Here is a 17,527-nt window from a genome sequence, read left to right on the forward strand (position 1 = left end):
TTGATTTGTTGATATGGTGTATTACATTAATTGATTTTCTTATGTTGAACCATCCGTGCATACCTGGGATGAATCCTACTTGGTCATGATGTATAATTCTTTTAATGTGTTGTTGGATACGATTTGCTAGAATTTTATTGAGTATTTTTGCATCTATATTCATTAGAGAGATTGGCCTGTAGTTTTCTTTTTTTGTAATATCTTTGCCTGGTTTTGGTATGAGGGTGATGTTGGCTTCATAGAATGAATTAGGTAGTTTTCCCTCCGCTTCGATTTTTTTGAAGAGTTTGAGGAGAGTTGGTACTAATTCTTTCTGGAATGTTTGATAGAATTCACATGTGAAGCCGTCTGGTCCTGGACTTTTCTTTTTAGGAAGCTTTTGAATGACTGATTCAATTTCTTTACTTGTGATTGGTTTGTTGAGGTCATCTACGTCTTCTTGAGTCAAAGTTGGTTGTTCATGTCTTTCCAGGCAGGAACCCGTCCATTTCCTCTAAATTGTTGTATTTATTAGCGTAAAGTTGTTCATAGTATCCTGTTATTACCTCCTTTATTTCTGTGAGGTCAGTAGTTATGTCTCCTCTTCCATTTCTGATCTTATTTATTTGCATCCTCTCTCTTCTTCTTCTTGTCAATCTTCCTAAGGGCCCATCAATCTTATTGATTTTCTCATAGAACCAACTTCTGACCTTATTGATTTTCTCTATTGTTTTCAATTTCATTTATTTCTGCTCTAATCTTTGTTATTTCTTTCCTTTTGCTTGCTTTGGGATTAGTTTGCTGTTCTTTCTCCAGTTCTTCCAAATGGACAGTTAATTCCTGCATTTTTACCTTTTCTTCTTTTCTGATATAGGCATTTAGGGCAATAAATTTCCCTCTTAGCACTGCCTTTGCTGCGTCCCATAAGTTTTGATATGTTGTGTTTTCATTTTCATTCGCCTCAAGGTATTTGGTAATTTCTCTAGCAATTTCTTCTTTGACCCACTCGTTGTTTAGGAGTGTGTTGTTGAGCCTCCACGTATTTGTGAATTTTCTGGCACTCCGCCTATTATTGATTTCCAACTTCATTCCTTTATGATCCGAGAAAGTGTTGTGTATGATTTCAATCTTTTTAAATTTGTTAAGACTTGCTTTGTGACCCAACATATGGTCTATCTTTGAGAATGATCCATGAGCACTTGAGAAAAAGGTGTATTCTGCTGTTGTGGGATGTAATGTCCTATAAATGTCTGTTAAGTCTAGCTCATTTATAGTAATATTCAGATTCTCTATTTCTTTATTGATCCTCTGTCTAGATGTTCTGTCCATTGATGAGAGTGGTGAATTGAAGTCTCCAACTATTATGGTATGTGTGTCTATTTCCCTTTTCAGTGTTTGCAGTGTATTCCTCACGTATTTTGGGACATTCTGGTTCGGTGCGTAAATATTTATGATTGTTATGTCTTCTTGTTTAATTGTTCCTTTTATTAGTATATAGTGTCCTTCTTTGTCTCTTTAACTGTTTTACATTTGAAGTCTAATTTGTTGGATATTAGTATAGCCACTCCTGCTCTTTTCTGGTTGTTATTTGCATGAAATATCTTTTCCCAACCTTTCACTTTCAACCTATGTTTATCTTTGGGTCTAAGATGTGTTTCCTGTAGACAGCATAGAGAAGGATCCTGTTTTTTAATCCATTCTGCCAATCTGTGTTTTTTGATTGGGGAATTCAGTCCATTGACATTTAGTGTTATTACTGTTTGGATAATATTTTCCTCTAACATTTTGCCTTTTGTATTATATATATCATATCTGACTTTCCTTCTTTCTACACTCTTCTCCATACCTCTCTCTTCTGTCTTTTTGTATCTGACTCTAGTGCTCCCTTTAGTATTTCTTGCAGAGCTGGTCTCTTGGTCCCAAATTCTCTCAGTGACTTTTTGTCTGAGAATGTTTTAATTTCTCCCTCATTGTTGAAGGATAATTTTGCTGGATATAGGAGTCTTGGTTGACAGTTTTTCTCTTTTAGTTATTTAAATATATCATCCCACTGTCTTCTAGCTTCCATGGTTTCTGCTGAGAAATCTACACATAGTCTTATTGGGTTTCCCTTGTATGTGATGGATTGTTTTTCTCTTGCTGCTTTCAAGATCCTCTCTTTCTCTTTGACCTCTGACATTCTAACTAGTAAGTGTCTTGGAGAACGCCTATTTGGGTCTAATCTCTTTGGGGTACGCTGCACTTCTTGGATCTGTAATTTTAGGTCTTTCATAAGAGTTGGGAAATTTTCAGTGATAATTTCTTCCATTAGTTTTTCTCCTCCTTTTCCCTTCTCTTCTCCTACTGGGACACCCACAACACGTATATTTGTGCGATTCATATTGTCCTTGAGTTCCCTGATACCGTGTTCAAATTTTTCCATTCTTTTCCTGATAGTTTCTGTTTCTTTTTGGAATTCAGATGTTCCATCCTCCAAATCATTAATTCTATCTTCTGTCTCTTTAAATCTATCATTGTAGGTATCCATTGTTTTTTCCATCTTTTCTACTTTATCCTTCACTTCCATAAGTTCTGTGATTTGTTTTTTCAGTTTTTCTATTTCTTCTTTATGTTCAGCCCATGTCCTCTTCATGTCCTCCCTCAATTTATCGATTTCATTTTTGAAGAGGTTTTTCATTTCTGTTTGTATATTCAGCATTAGTTGTCTCAGCTCTTGTATCTCATTTGAACTATTGGTTTGTTCCTTAGTTAGAATATGACTGGGCCATATTCTCAATCTTCTGAGCATGGACCATTATCTTCTGCTGCTGGCGTCTGGGCATTTAGTCAGATTTCCCTGGGTGTCGGACCCAACAAGGTTGTAAGATTTTTCTGTGAAATCTCTGGGTTCTGTTTTTCTTATCCTTCCCAGTAGGTGGCGCTCGTGGCACACGTTTGTCTCACGTGTTTGGAATGGATCCCCCCGGTCACCGATCTCCGCGGCCTGGGGATTTCCAATCCAATTCTCTCCATTGGTTCAGGGGCCACGCGTGTTGGGGGCGTCAGCTGCCGCGGCTTGAGGGGACCCTGTGGCTGGTCGCTGGCCGCAGCGGGCCCGGGGAATTCGCCACCGGACCAGGAAGTCGCCCGCGGGGGAGGGGCGTCGGTCACTGGCCGCCACAGCCTGGGGAATTCCCCACCGGACCAGGAAGCCGCCCGTGCGGGGGTGTGCCACCACCGCTTGGATAGCCCTCTGATCCGAGACTCGTAGCCGCGGACTCGAAGCTGAGACTCGAAGCCATCCGCAAAAGAGGGGTGCCGGCCTCCTCGGCTTGGGAAACTTGCCTCTCTGAGACTCTCAGCCGGCCCAGGAAGGAGGGAGGGAGTAGCTCCGGCCGCCACAGCTGCCGCTGCTCGGGAAATTGCGCGCTGCTCGGGGATCTCACCGCAGCTGAGTCTCATAGTCAGACTAGCCAGTCCAGACTGGGGTACGCTGTGTGTCCATTCCCTGCCGTAGCCCCAGGAGCTGTTCTGCACTGTTTCAGTTCACCTAGTAGTTGCTTTGGAGGAGGAGGAACTAAGACGCACGTACCTTACTAAGCCGCCATCTTGGCCTCATCATTGGCCTTCTTGAACCTAGGTTTCTTTCCCTGGATGCCTTAGATTGGACATTTTTATATATGTGTTTTAATTGGGACATTTTCTCGACCTTAAAATTGTAAACTAGCAGCATATTAAATTCTCCCCTTTTCTGGTATATTGCATTCCGGCAGCTAGCAAACCAGAACCTAATCTATCATAGAGAAGTTCCATGAGCACTAGAGAAAAATGTATATCCTGGTGTTTTGGGGTATAATGACCCATATATGTCTGTTAGGTATAGTTCATTTATCAAGTTGTTTAACTTCTCTAGTTCCTTGTTGATCTTCTGTTTGGTTGTTTTATCTATAGAGAAGAGTGGTTTATTGAAGTCTCCTACTATAATTGTTGAATCATCTATTGCTGCCTTCAGTTTTGCCAGTGTCTGTCTCATGTACTTTAGGAGCTCCTTGATTGGGAGCATAAACATTTATGATTGTTATTTCTTTTTGTTGAATTGTCTCTTTAATTAGTATATAGTGCCCTTCTTTGTCTCTTATGATGTCTTTACATTTAAAGTCTGTTTTACCTGTTATTTGTATAGCTACTCCTGCTTTCTTTCAGTTTTAACTTGCATGGAACATCTTTTTCCATCCTTTCACTTTCAATCTATTTGTATCCATGTGTCAAGTCTCTTGTAAGCAGCATATAGCCTGCACTATGTTTCTTAATCCATTCTGCCAATCTGTATCTTTTAATTGGTAAGATTAGTCCATTAACATTCAAAGTTAGTACTGAAAAGGCGTTTCTTAAATCCATGATCTTATCTTTTTTATTTTATTTGTTAGATCTATATATTCTTTTCCCTCTTTCTCTTTCTATCCTTTAAGTTACCCTTACTGGTACTCTCCAATTCTGTGCCTTCCTCCAGACTTCCCTCTCCTTTTTTACCCCTTTTTTTCAACTGGAGAACTCCCTTTGGTATTTCTTATAGGTTAGGTCTATTGTTGACAAATTCTTTCAGGATTCATTTGTCTGTGAAAATTGTAATCTCTCCCTCATTTTTTTAAATGTAATTTTTGAAAGATACATTTATATGAAATGGCCAGGAAGAGGAAAATGGCCAAAATAAATCTCCACAAAGATATAAATAAATAAAATACTAAAATAAAAATTAAACTAAATTAATTTTAAAAAGACCATTTCTAGCATGGCAATTGACAAATAATAGGGCATTTTTTAAATGACATTTTTACATTTAAAGTCTATTTTATCTGATATTAGTATAGCTACTCCTGTTTTCTTTTGGTTACAGCTTGCATGGTATATTTTTTTCTATCCTTTCACTTTCAATCTAATTGTGTTCTTGAGTCTAACATGTGTATCTTGTAAATAGTATATAGATGGATTATATTTTTAATTCCTTCTGCCAATCAGATTTATATATATTATATATATATATACAGAGAGATTTACATATATATGTATATAGATTTATATATATTATTTGTCAGATTTATACATATTTTCCTTCTTTCATTTTATCCTTTAAATTGCTGTTACTGGTATTTTCAATTCCATACCCTCCCCCAGACCTACCTTCCCTGTCTTTTTTTTTTTTCTCCAACTTATATGACTCCCTTTAGTATTTCTTTATTAGTTAAAAAAAATTAACAACAAATAAACAAAATAATAAGATATCATTCCATTCTACATATATAATCAGTAATTCTTAATATCATCACATAGTTGCATATTCATCATTTCTTAGAACATTTGCATCGATTTAGAAAAAGAAATAAAAAGACAACAGAAAAAGAAATAAAACAATAATAGAGAAAAAAAGTTATACATACCATACCCTTACCCCTCGCTTTCATTTACCACTAGCATTTCACACTAAATTTATTTTAACATTTGTTCCCCCTATTATTTATTTTTATTCCATATGTTCTATTTTTTTGTTGATATGATAGATAAAAGGAGCATCAGACACAAGGTTTTCAAATTCACAGAGTCACATTGTGAAAGCTATATCATTGTTCAATCATCACCAAGAAACATGACTACTGGAACACAGCTCTACATTTTCAGGCAGTTTCCTCCAGCCTCTCCACTACATCTTGAACAACAAGGTGATATCTACTTAATGCGTAAGAATAACCTCCAGGATAACCTCTCAACTCTGTTTGGAATCTCTCAGCCATTGACAGTCTCATTTCACTCTTCCCCCTTTTGGTCGAGAAGGTTCTCTCAATGCCTTGATGTTAATTCTCAGCTCATTCTAGGGTTTTTCTCAATCCCTTGATGCTGAGTCTCAGCACATTCCAGGATCCCTGTCCCACATTGGCAGGAAGGTCCACACCCCTGGGAGTCATGTCCCACACAGAGAGGGGGAGGGTGGTGAAACTGCTCGTCATGTTGGCTGGAGGGAGAGGCCACATCTGAGCAACAAAAGAGGCTCTCTTGGGGGTGACTCTTAGGCCTAAATTTTAAGTAGACTTGTCCTATCCTTTGTAGGGTTAAGTTTCATATGAACAACCCCCAAGACGGGGGGCTCAGCCTGTAGCTTTGGTTGTCCACACTGCTTGTGAGAATATCAAGAATTCGACTTGGGGAGGTTGAATTTCTCCCTGCTCTCACCATTCCCTGAAGGGGGCTTGCAAATACTTTTCCACTCACTGATCAAATCAGTCTGGGATTCATTGGGGCATCACTCTGGACAAACCAACAAAATCTCATGTCCTACCTGAGATTCCAAGTACTTATGACGTCCAATCAAACTATCTACATAAGTTGTATTAGGAAATGCTCTAGTCAAAATATAAATTTTGTAACAAATAAACATTTTTTGCTTTAGTCTCACACATACAGGTGACATTTTGAAATATTAATTACCATCATAATAGGGCATTTTTGAATAGTATATAAATTCAGCTAATTATGCAGTCAAAAGAACAAGGTCATTTGGTATTTACACTGCTTTCAAAAGTGTTGAACCCTCCGTCAATATACCCAATTATATTAAATAAATCTTCCACACAAATTGTATCTGATAAGTAAAATTGTATCCCATTCACTTTTTAAAGTATTCTCTTCATTTGTAGTTCAAAACGTAAAAATTAGGATATATTAGTTTTGTAAATTGCATTTTATATAAAACACCACTTAAATTTCTACCGTATTTTTTAAAAATTTTAACTTTTTTTTATTGTACAGTATAACATATATACAAAACAAAGGAAGAACAATAGTTTTCAAAGCACTCTTCAGCAAGTAGTTACAGGACAGGTTCCAGAGTTTGCCATAGGCTACCATACGATCCTCTCGTATTTTTCCTTCTAACTGCTCCAGAATATGGGAGGCTAGAGGGCTTAAATATTTTTTTATCATCACAATCAACATTTTTTCTTCTTTTTTGTGAAAAATAACATATATACAAAAAAGCTATAAATTCAAAGCATAGCACCACAATTAGTTGTAGGACATATTTCAGAGTTTGACATGGGTTGCAATTTCCCAATTTTAAGTTTTTACTTTAGCTGTTCTAAAATACTGGAGACTAAAAGAGATATCAATTTAATGACTCAGCATTCGTATTCATTTGTTAAATCCTATCTTCTCTGTATAACTCCACCAGCACCATTGATCTTTCCATCCTTCTCTTTAGGTGTGTTTGGGCTATGGCAATTCTAAATTTTTCATATTGGAAGGGTCTGTCACTAATATGGGGTAGGCAGATAGAACTATCTGGCGTTCTGGAGAGGCTAGACTAGGTTTCAGGACTTATCTGGACCAGTGACCACCTGGAGGTTGTAGGTTTCTGGAAAGTTACTCTAGTGCATGGAACCCTTGTGGAATCTATATATTGCCCTAGGTGTTCTTTAGAATTGGCAGGTTATGATAGGTAGCAAGGTCTAACTGAAGCTTGCATAAGTGCAACCTCCAGCATAGCCTCTTGACTCTATTTGAATTTTCTCTGCCACTGATACTGGTTAATTACACTTCTTTTCCCCCTTTTGGTCAGGATGTAATTGTTGATCCCACAGTGCCAGGTCTGAATTCATCCCTGGGAGTCATCTCCCACATCTCCAGGAAGACTTTCACCCCTGGATGTCCTGTCCATATAGGGAGGAAGGCAATGATTTCACTTGCAGAGTTGGGCTTAGAGAGGGTGAGGCCACATCTGAGCAAGAAATGAGATCCTCCAGAAGTAACTCTAAGGCATGCCTATAGGTGGTCTAAGCCTCCCCAATACCTACATAAGCTTCACAGGAGTAAGCCTCATGATTGAGGGCCTATTGATTTGGGTGTTCCTAAAGTCAGAGACAGTCTCAGGGGATTCCCTGATGGTAAGGTTTAATAGTTCCATATTCTTTCTCCCCTCCCTCAGGGGGCTTTGCCAATACTTTTTGATTATCTGCTTTATATATTCCAGGATATTACAATAATCTATACAGGATTAAAGGAATTCTTTCTTATTCTGTGCTCCCTGTGATTTAGTTGTTCAAATGAGCTATACAGGTAGGTTGAATTAGATTATGCACTACAGAAAATTTGAGTTCCAGACCAAATAAACCTTTCTTCCAATGGTCTCAAAGAGTATGTGTGGTTCTAAAATATAGACACTGTCTTCCTTACCCCTATGTTCTGAATTTCTTTAACCCCAACCTTTTCGGCTTTGTTCTCATCTTACAATATCAGGTTATATATATAAAACAGCCTCTCAAAATCCAGTAATAATAATCCCCACTCCGGACTTAATGTGTCTCCTCTTAAAGTTACAATCTAGGCCCCTGTTTTCTTATCAGCATTTCCTAAGGTGACCATACCATTGTTGTTTTTTTGTTTCTGGCTTATTTTGTCTCACCAAATGTCTCACATGTTCATTCACATCGTTGCATGCCTCACGGCTTTGTTCCTTTTGTTGCAGCACAACCTTCATTCATAAGTATACACCATTGTTCACAAACCTACTTCTCCATCAGTGCATCCTTCAGCCACCTGCATTCATTGGGCGTCATATAGAAGGCCCAAAGTCCACAGTCCATCAACATTCTCAATTTTAGATAATTTCATTGTTCCTAAGAGACAAAACCAATAAACACACCCTCGCCAAATAGGAAATCCAAACCTTCTCTTAATTCTTGTCCCTCACCCTATTATTTAACTCTGTTGTTGCTGTAGTTGTGCTGATGGTTCCCTTTTGAACATAACTTATAGCATGCAATAGCAGTTTTCCCCCTGTACTCTGGACTTTAACACTCTTTATACAAGAATCATATCTTTGAAGTAATTCTTAAAAGAACTAATTCACATTTCTAGTGTGAATCAGTGGGATACGTAGGTTTGTACAAACCCTTTTCACTCTTGTTCATCTTCAATATGGTCATATTACTTCTAGACCCACTAGAGAATCACCTTCGCTCCTATCTATTCCCATACATTGGAGTTCAACCTCATTAGTTAATGGTTCACCCATCTCTAGTTTCTTTGTATCTCTAAGTCCCCTATATACTGTATTATAAGCCTCTAATTATACCTTTATGCTGGTCATAAAAGTGGAATCATACTATATCTATCCTTTTGTGTATGGCTAATTTCACTCAGCATTATGTCCACAAGGCTCATCCATCTTGTCATGTGCTTCAGGACATCATTTTGTCTTACTGCTGCATAATATTCCATCGTATGTATGTTCCACACTTTGTTGATCCACTCTTCTTCTGTTGATGGGCATTTGGTTTGTTTCCATCTTTTGACGATTGTGAATAATGCTGCTGTGAACATCTGCATGCACATGTCTGTTTGTGTCATTGCTTTCAGCTCTTCTGGTTATATACCAAGTAGTGCTATTGCTGGGTCATAGGGCAGCTCAATATTTAGTTTCCTAAGGAACCACCAGCCAGTCTTCCATAGCGGCTGCACCATTATACATTCCCACCAGCAGTACATAAGTGTCTGTTTCTCCTCATCCTCTCCAACATTTATAGTTTCCTGTTTAATAGCACCATTCTTATAAGTGTGAGGTGGTATCTCATTGTAGTCTTGATCTGCATTTCTCTTATAGCCAGTGAAAATGAGCATCTCTTCATGTACTTTTGAGCCATCTGTATTTGTTCTTCAGAAGAATGCCTATTCATATCTTTAGCCTATTTTATAATTGGATTGCTTGTCTTTTGTTCTTGAGAAGTATGATTTCTTTACTTATACAGGAAATCAAACCTTTATTTGATATGTGATTTCCAAGTATTTTCTCCCATTGAGTTGGCTGCCTCTTCATGTTTTTGACAAAGTCTTTTGAGGTGCAGAAGCATTTGATTTTGAGGAATTACTGTTTATCTATTTTTCTCTTTTGTTACTTGTGCTTTGGGTGTAAAGCTTAGGAAGCTACCTCCCATTACTAGGTCTTGAAGATGTTTCCATACATTTTCTTCTAGCAGCTTTATGGTGCTAGTTCTTATATGTAGGTGTTTGATCTACTTTGAATTAATTTTTGTGTAAGCTGTAAGATAGGGATCCTCTTTCATTCTCTTGCCTATTGCTATCCAGTTCGTCCGTGCCTAATTATTGAAAAGACTATTTTGTCCCAATACCAAGGATTTGGGGGCCTTGTAAAAAATCAGTTGACCATAGATTTGGTGGTTTATTTCTGCACTCTTGATTTGATTCCATTGGTCAATGATTCTGTCTTTGTACCAGTACTGTGCTGTTTTGACTACTGTGACTTTATAGTGGGTTTTAAAGTCAGGGAGTATTAATTCTCCCACTTCGTTCTCCTATTTTAGGATGCTTTTGGCTATTTGAGGTCTCTTTCCCTTCCAGATGAATTTGGTAGTTAGCTTTTCCAAATCTTCAAAGTAGGTTGTTGGAATTTTGATTGGTACTGTGTTGAATCTGTAGATCAATTTAGGGAGAATTGACATCTCAACTATATTTAGCCTTCCTATCTATGAGCAAAGAATATCTTTCCATCTATTTAGATCTCCCTTTGATTTCTTTTAGTAACATTATGTAGTTTTCTGTGTGTAAGTCCTTTACGTCCCTAGTTAAGTTCTTTCCTAAGTATTTGATTCATTTAGTTGCTATTTTTGAATGGAATTTTTCCTTAACTGATTCCTCGGATAGGTAATTGGTAATGTATAGGAATTTTACTGATTTTTGCATATTAATTTTATATCCCACCACCTTGCTGAATTTGTTTATTAGCTCAAGTAACTTTGCTGTAGATTTCTCAGGATCTTCCAAGTATAGTATCACATCATCTGCAAATAATGAGAGTTTTACTTCTTCCTTTCCAATTTGGATGCCTTTTATTTCTTTATCCTGCCTGATTGCTCTAGCTGGAACTTTTAGTACATGGTGAGTAGTAGTAGTGGCAGTAGGGATTGTGGTCTTGTTCCTGATCTTAGGGAGAAGGCTTTTCTATCTCTCTACATTAAGTATGATGCTAGCTATTAATTTTTCATATATTCTCTTTATCATAGTGAGGTAGTTACCTTTGATTCCTATCTTTTGGAGTGTTTTTATCAGAAAAGGATGCTGAATTTTGTTGAATGCTTTTTCAGCATCAATTGAGATGATCATGTGATTTTTCTCTTTTGTTTAGTTAATGTGGTGTGTTACATTAATTGATTTTCTTGTGTTGAACCATCTTTGCATTCCTAGTGCCCTCCTCCAGACCTCCCTCTCCTTTTTTTTCAGCCGGCAGAACTCCTTTTAGTATTTCTTGTAGGGCCGGTCTCTTATTGAAAAATTCTTTCAGGACTTCTTTGTCTGTGAAAACTTTAATCTGTCCCTCAATTTTGAAGGCCGTTTTGGCTGTGTATAGAATTCTTGGTTGGAAATCTTTCTCTTTCAGGATCTTGAATATATCATACCACTGCCTTCTCACCTCCAGGGTGCTAGTTGAGTAGTCTGAACTCAGTCTTATATGATTTCCCTTTTATATAGTAGATTGTTTTTTCTGTTGCCATTTTCAGAATTTTCTGCTTCTCTTCAACATTTGACAGACAGATTAGTATGTGCCTTGGGGAAGGCCTATTTGGATTTATTCTGTTTGGAGTTCTTTGGGTTTCTTTGACTTGTATATTTATGTCCTTTATGAGGATTGGGACGTTTTCCTCCATTATATTCTCACTTACTCCTCCTAGCTCTTTACTCCTCTCTTCTCCCTCTGAAACACCGATGATTCTTATATTTGTGCAGTTTGTTTTGTATCATTTCTCTGAGTTCCCATTCAGTTTTTTCCATCTTTTTTTGCTGTTTTGAATTTTTGAAGTCAATTATCTTGTCCTCTGTATCACTTATCCTTTCTTCTGTCTCTTCAAATTTGGTGTTGTGTGCCTCTAGTATGTTTTTATTTGGTCAGCAGGGTCTTTAATCTCTGTGATATCCATTATTTTTCTGTTTATTCTTTCAAATACCTCTTTATGCTCTTCTCTTGCCTTCTTGATCTCTTTTATGTCATTTGCTGTTCCACTTATTTTATTAAGTAGAGTTGTATGAACATCTTTGATTGGTTGTTCCAGTGTCTGTGTCTCCTCTGGTGTTTTAATTTGGTTATTAGGCAGGAATATATCTGTCTTTGCATTGTGATATGTTTATTGATCTTCTGCTGTCTTTGTGACATGTAAATATCTTGATTATTTACTTTGGGAGTTGATTTCTTTCAGTAGTCTAAGACCTTGTGTTTGCAGGATGGTTGTACAGCAGGGAGTAGAGCATGGGGTGGACACTCAGTGCGGTTATTTATTTCAGGGTAGGCATAGGCGCAGGTTGGGGATATTGTGCTGATGCTTGTGAATGTGGGTGCCCAGCGGCCAGGGTAGATGTAGCTGTGTGGGTACACCGGTCTGAGGGGCATAACCCTGGTATGCGCTAGTCTAAGGCATGTGCCGTTTGTGAGCAAGTGTAGAGCTGTGGCAGCAGGTCCACATTATTCTTTCGTGGATCGGGCGCAGATGTGACCCAGCTGCACAAGTCAGCACTTTCTCAGAGCTGGGAAGTGTGGCTGAGGGCCGTGCACATGCATTGTTCCAGGACTACTGTTAAGTGTGGTTCCCAGAGCTGAATGATGTGATTGGGGGTCCACGTGCACGTGTGGGCCTGAGAGTGCTGTAAATGGATGCGCAGAGCTCAGATGGGGCATGAGGCTGTGCAGCACTATGGGTGGGGGGGAGTGGGGCAGGGGGGAAGTGATGAGGTGTGAGGGGGTGCAGGGGTAGCGTATGTATGGAGGTTAGTGCCCAAAGCCTTTATGTGCTGGCAACACATAAAGGAGGGGGAGGTAGGGCTCAGGAGGCATGCAGGAGAGGTGGGCTAAGCTGCACTTGATGTGGGGGTGGGGGGCAGGTTTGTGCACTGGGGGCTGGTGGGATAGGGGTGCCTGGAGCATGGGGAATGGGAGCAGGTGACAGGGTTTGGGTGCATGGAATTTTTTCCTTCTGATTATTCATTGCTTATATATAGCAACTGCTGACTTTTGGATGTTGATCTTTTACTCGGCCACTTTGTACAGAATTCATTCATTTGCTGTAAGAGCTTTGTTGTGGATATTTCAGGATTTTCTGTATGTAAGATCATGTCATGTGCAAATCAGGAAAATTTTACCTCTTCCTTTCCACTTTGGATACCTTTTTTCTTTCTTTCTCTTTTTGCCTATTTGCTTTGGTAAGGACATGCAGCGAAATTTTGAATAACAGTGGTGACAGTGGGCATGTTTATTTTGTTCCTGATTTTAGAGAGAAAGCTTTTAGGCTTTTACCGTTAAGTAGGCTGTTAGCTGTGGGGTTTTCATGTTTGCTCTTTATCATGTTGAGAAAATTTCCTTCTATTCCTAGTTTTCTTCCTTTCTTTTTTTTCCATAAGTATAATGTGTTTAATAAGTTTACCTCATCAGTTCCTATTTGCAGCACCCATTATTCCTCTGAAATACCAGACAGACATGGTAGTGGCCAGTAGTACATTTCAGACCTTTCAGAGTTTAAAAGTTTAGGTTCTCTGACCATTCTGTATTACAGTGACTTGTCCAGAATTGGTACCTCCCCATGCTTGGGGAACTTTAAATGTACAGTAAACAAAGCTTTTTCCCCTTCAAGGAGAAGAAAGAAAAGGAGTCCTCAAAACCCAGTAGATCTGGCTGGGAGGTCTCTCCTCCTGATCCATATCTTCAGGCTGTTTTTTTTTTCCCCCCCGCAGTGGTATAAAAGACCAAAACCTAACCCGAGTTATAAGAAACAAAACAGTAATGGCTCTAAAGGGAGTGACCAGGAATAATTCCTTTACCCCCACATCCAGTGTATGTGCTTCATAGAAAAGAACTCAAATAACAAATCCACAAATTACAACAGGTAGATTTACAAAATCCACTCATCCAAGGGTGGTGGAAAGTAGGGAGGGGAGGCAGGAGGGTAAATGACACAGGAAGAAAACAAAGTGTTCAAATCAGGCTTCCTCCCTCATACCTCAAATCCAGGCACAGGGGCTGGCAAACACTAGAAAATAGTTGCAGAAAAACCTGTGGTTCTTTCGGACTCAATAGTGGTTTTAAAAATCCGCATACTGGTGTCAGGAGAGTCTGGCTTGCATACACCAGAGACAAAAATTCCAATCGCTCAGAGAGAAGAGGATATGCAGAGGGCCCTTGGCAGAGTGATTCCTGCCCTCCCTGAGTAGGGGAAGCGAACATGGAAAAGATCTGCCACAGCCTCCTTCTAATCTCACCCATCCCCTTCAGATGGCAGGAGATTCAGTGGCCTGCAGCAACCTTCAATTTGGCAGGCAGTGAATGTGGTGAAGAGAACTTCTCTGCAGAGATTGACCTACTCGGGGCGGGCTGTAGATAGACAGACTTGTGGAAGAGTCTTTTGCTTAAGAAGATCACCAAGGAGAAGAGGCACAACTTGAAAAGTAGGCTTTGCCAGGGGTCTTTGCTTCATTGATGCTGTTGACAAATAAAGGAAAGAAGATAGAGAAGAGGCAGCTACTGATAATGTATGAGGACTGCACTGCTGTTAGAAAGGCTAGGGGCAAAACAAGTCCAAAGTAGTAAGGCTAGTTCCTTTCTATATTTAACAATTGCCAGTGCATTTCAATTCCTTTATTGAATCAGGAATATTTGAAGCAGTAAAGAGAATAGAAAAGGGACATATGCAGGAGATTAACAAGCTGGCCAATAAGATGGATGGGAAAGAAACTCATAAATATTCCCTAAATGAGGAAAAAGGCTGAAGAGCATGTCAGCAATTGTTTTGCTGGTACTAAAGAATAGATGGGCTTCCTCTCTGATACCTCAAATGCCAGATTGGCTATATCCTGAAACCAAATGGCATTGACAACTTTGCTAAGCACAAACAGGGGGAGCACCCAAAGAGCTCTGAAAATTGATGTAAGGAAGAATTCCAGCTGTGGCCAAACATCTCCATGTAGTGACAGATCACCAATAATTTGTGCTGTTACTGACTGAAGACAGGAATAAACACTTGATAAAGCAAGAGGAGACTGAACCAGAATACCCTGCCATGCCAAGCACAGCATTGGAAACTTCTAGTAAGAATGCGTGGTTTACTCCTGCTTCTGCTCTATGCTCTGGTCTCTCCACTGGGCCAAGACACTACTTGCTCTTCACTGCTGCTTTTCCTCTCTCTTGCTGGATTTGAACATCCAGCTTAGAGATGGTATAAATGCCCCATGTGGACTCTTTGATTCCCCTGCCAAGGTCCCAGAGAAAGGTTTTGACACTGTCAGCCATCTTGTCACCATCCAAACTACCAACTACACAGAGGGAGAAACACCCCAAAATCTCTCATCATGAAGGACCTGGCAGCTTCACCACCCAGGCTCTGGCCAATCCTGGCCCCTTGTCGGTCTCAGGCCTGCTTGGCTGCTCAGTGCCCAGCCACCTGCTTCAGCTGTGGCTCTCCCAGGGGCAGGGGCAGGGCCAGGGCCACTACCCTCACACTGGGCATGCCAGAGGTGCATGAGGCCGCTAGGAAGCTGGGCCAGTGTTGAGTCCTATTCCTAATTTTCTAAGTGTTTTTATCAAGAGCGGGTGCTGGATTTGTCCAATGCCTTTTCTGCATTGATTGAGATGATCATGTTTTTTTTATTGTGTTGATGTGAGGTATTAATTGGTTTTCTTATGTTGAATCAACCTTACATACTAGGTATAAATTCCACTTGATCATGATATGCAGTTCTTTTAATATGCTATTAGATTTGATTTGTTAATATATTGTTGAAGATTTTTTTCATCTATATTCATAAGAGATATTGTTCTGTAGTTTTCTTGTATCTCTCTCTGACGTTGATATAAGGGTGATAATGGCCTCATAGAGTGTTCCCTCCTATACAGATTTTTGGAATAGTTTGAGCAGAATTGGAATTAATTCTTTTTGGAATGCTTCATAAAATTCCTCTGTGAAGCCATTTAGTCCTGGGCTTTTTGTTGGGAGCTGTTTTCTTTTTCTTTCTTTTTTCTTTTTTTGCATGGGCAGGCACTGTTGGGAGGTTTTAAATTACTGATTCAATCTCTTTACTGTTATTGGTTCATTGAGATCTTCTGTTTCTTCTTGAGTCAATGTAAGTAGTTTGTGTGTTTCTAAGAGTTTGTTCATTTCATGTAGGTTATCTAATTTATTGGTATTTAGCTGATTATGATATTCTCCTATGTTCTTTTTATTTCAGCAGGTCAGTAATAATGTCCCCCTTTTCATTTATGATTTTAGTTATTTGTATCCTCTTTTTTCTTTGTCAGTCCAAAAGGTTTTCTTGATTCTGTTATTTTTAATTTCGTTCATCTCTGCTCTAATCTTTATTATTTCCTTCCTTCTGCTTGCTTAAGAAAGGTTTAGTTTGCTCTTCTTGTTCAAGTTTTTCCAGATTTGAAGTTAGATCTCTGATTTGAAATCTTCTTTTTTTTTTTTTAGAGAAAAGAAATAAAAGTAATAATAATAGTAAAAAAAAAACCAACAAAAACAAACAAACAAACAAACAAACTAAACGTATAGCTCAGATGCAGCTTCATTCAGTGTTTTAACATGATTACTTTACAATTAGGTATTATTGTGCTGTCCATTTTTGAGTTTTTGTATCTAGTCCTGTTGCACAGTCTGTATCTCTTCAGCTCCAATTACCCATTATCTTGCCCTGTTTCTACCTCCTGCTGGACTCTGTTACCAATGACATATTCCCAAGCTGGACTCTGTTACCAATGACATATTCCCAAGTTTATTCTCGAATGTCCGTTCACATCAGTGGGACCATACAGTATTTGTCCTTTAGTTTTTGGCTAGACTCACTCAGCATAATGTTCTCTAGGTCCATCCATGTTATTACATGCTTCATAAGTTTATCCTGTCTTAAAGCTGCATAATATTCCATCGTATGTATATACCACAGTTTGTTCAGCCATTCTTCTGTTGATGGACATTTTGGCTGTTTCCATCTCTTTGCAATTGTAAATAATGCTGCTATAAACATTGGTGTGCAAATGTCCGTTTGTGTTTTTGCCCTTAAGTCCTTTGAGTAGATACCCAGCAATGGTATTGCTGGGTCGTATGGCAATTCTATATTCAGCTTTTTGAGGAACCGCCAAACTGCCTTCCACAGTGGTTGCATCATTTGACATTCCCACCAACAGTGGATAAGTGTGCCTCTTTCTCTGCATCCTCTCCAGCACTTGTCATTTTCTGTTTTGTTGATAATGGCCATTCTGGTGGGTGTGAGATGATATCTCATTGTGGTTTTGATTTGCATTTCTCTAATGGCCAGGGACATTGAGCATCTCTTTATGTGCCTTTTGGCCATTTGTATTTCCTCTTCTGGTAGGTGTCTGTTCAAGTCTTTTTCCCATTTTGTAATTGGGTTGGCTGTCTTTTTGCTGTTGAGTTGAACAATCTCATTATAAATTCTGGATACTAGACCTTTATCTGATATGTCATTTCCAAATATTATCTCCCATTGTGTAGGCTTTCTACTTTCTTGATGA

The 17,527-nt window shown here is 38.8% G+C and overlaps 1 protein-coding gene and 1 pseudogene across 1 annotated transcript in view; one reads left to right on the forward strand and one right to left on the reverse strand.

Moving 5' to 3' along the window:
• Nucleotides 1–17,527, forward strand: part of LOC143658371 (WD repeat-containing protein 87-like) — a 107,127-nt gene that overhangs the window by 31,260 nt on the left and 58,340 nt on the right.
• On the reverse strand, nucleotides 14,288–15,289 carry LOC143660225 (etoposide-induced protein 2.4 pseudogene; annotated as a pseudogene).

The sequence above is a fragment of the Tamandua tetradactyla genome, chromosome 16 (assembly GCF_023851605.1).
Source record: "Tamandua tetradactyla isolate mTamTet1 chromosome 16, mTamTet1.pri, whole genome shotgun sequence".
NCBI lineage: Eukaryota > Metazoa > Chordata > Mammalia > Pilosa > Myrmecophagidae > Tamandua > Tamandua tetradactyla.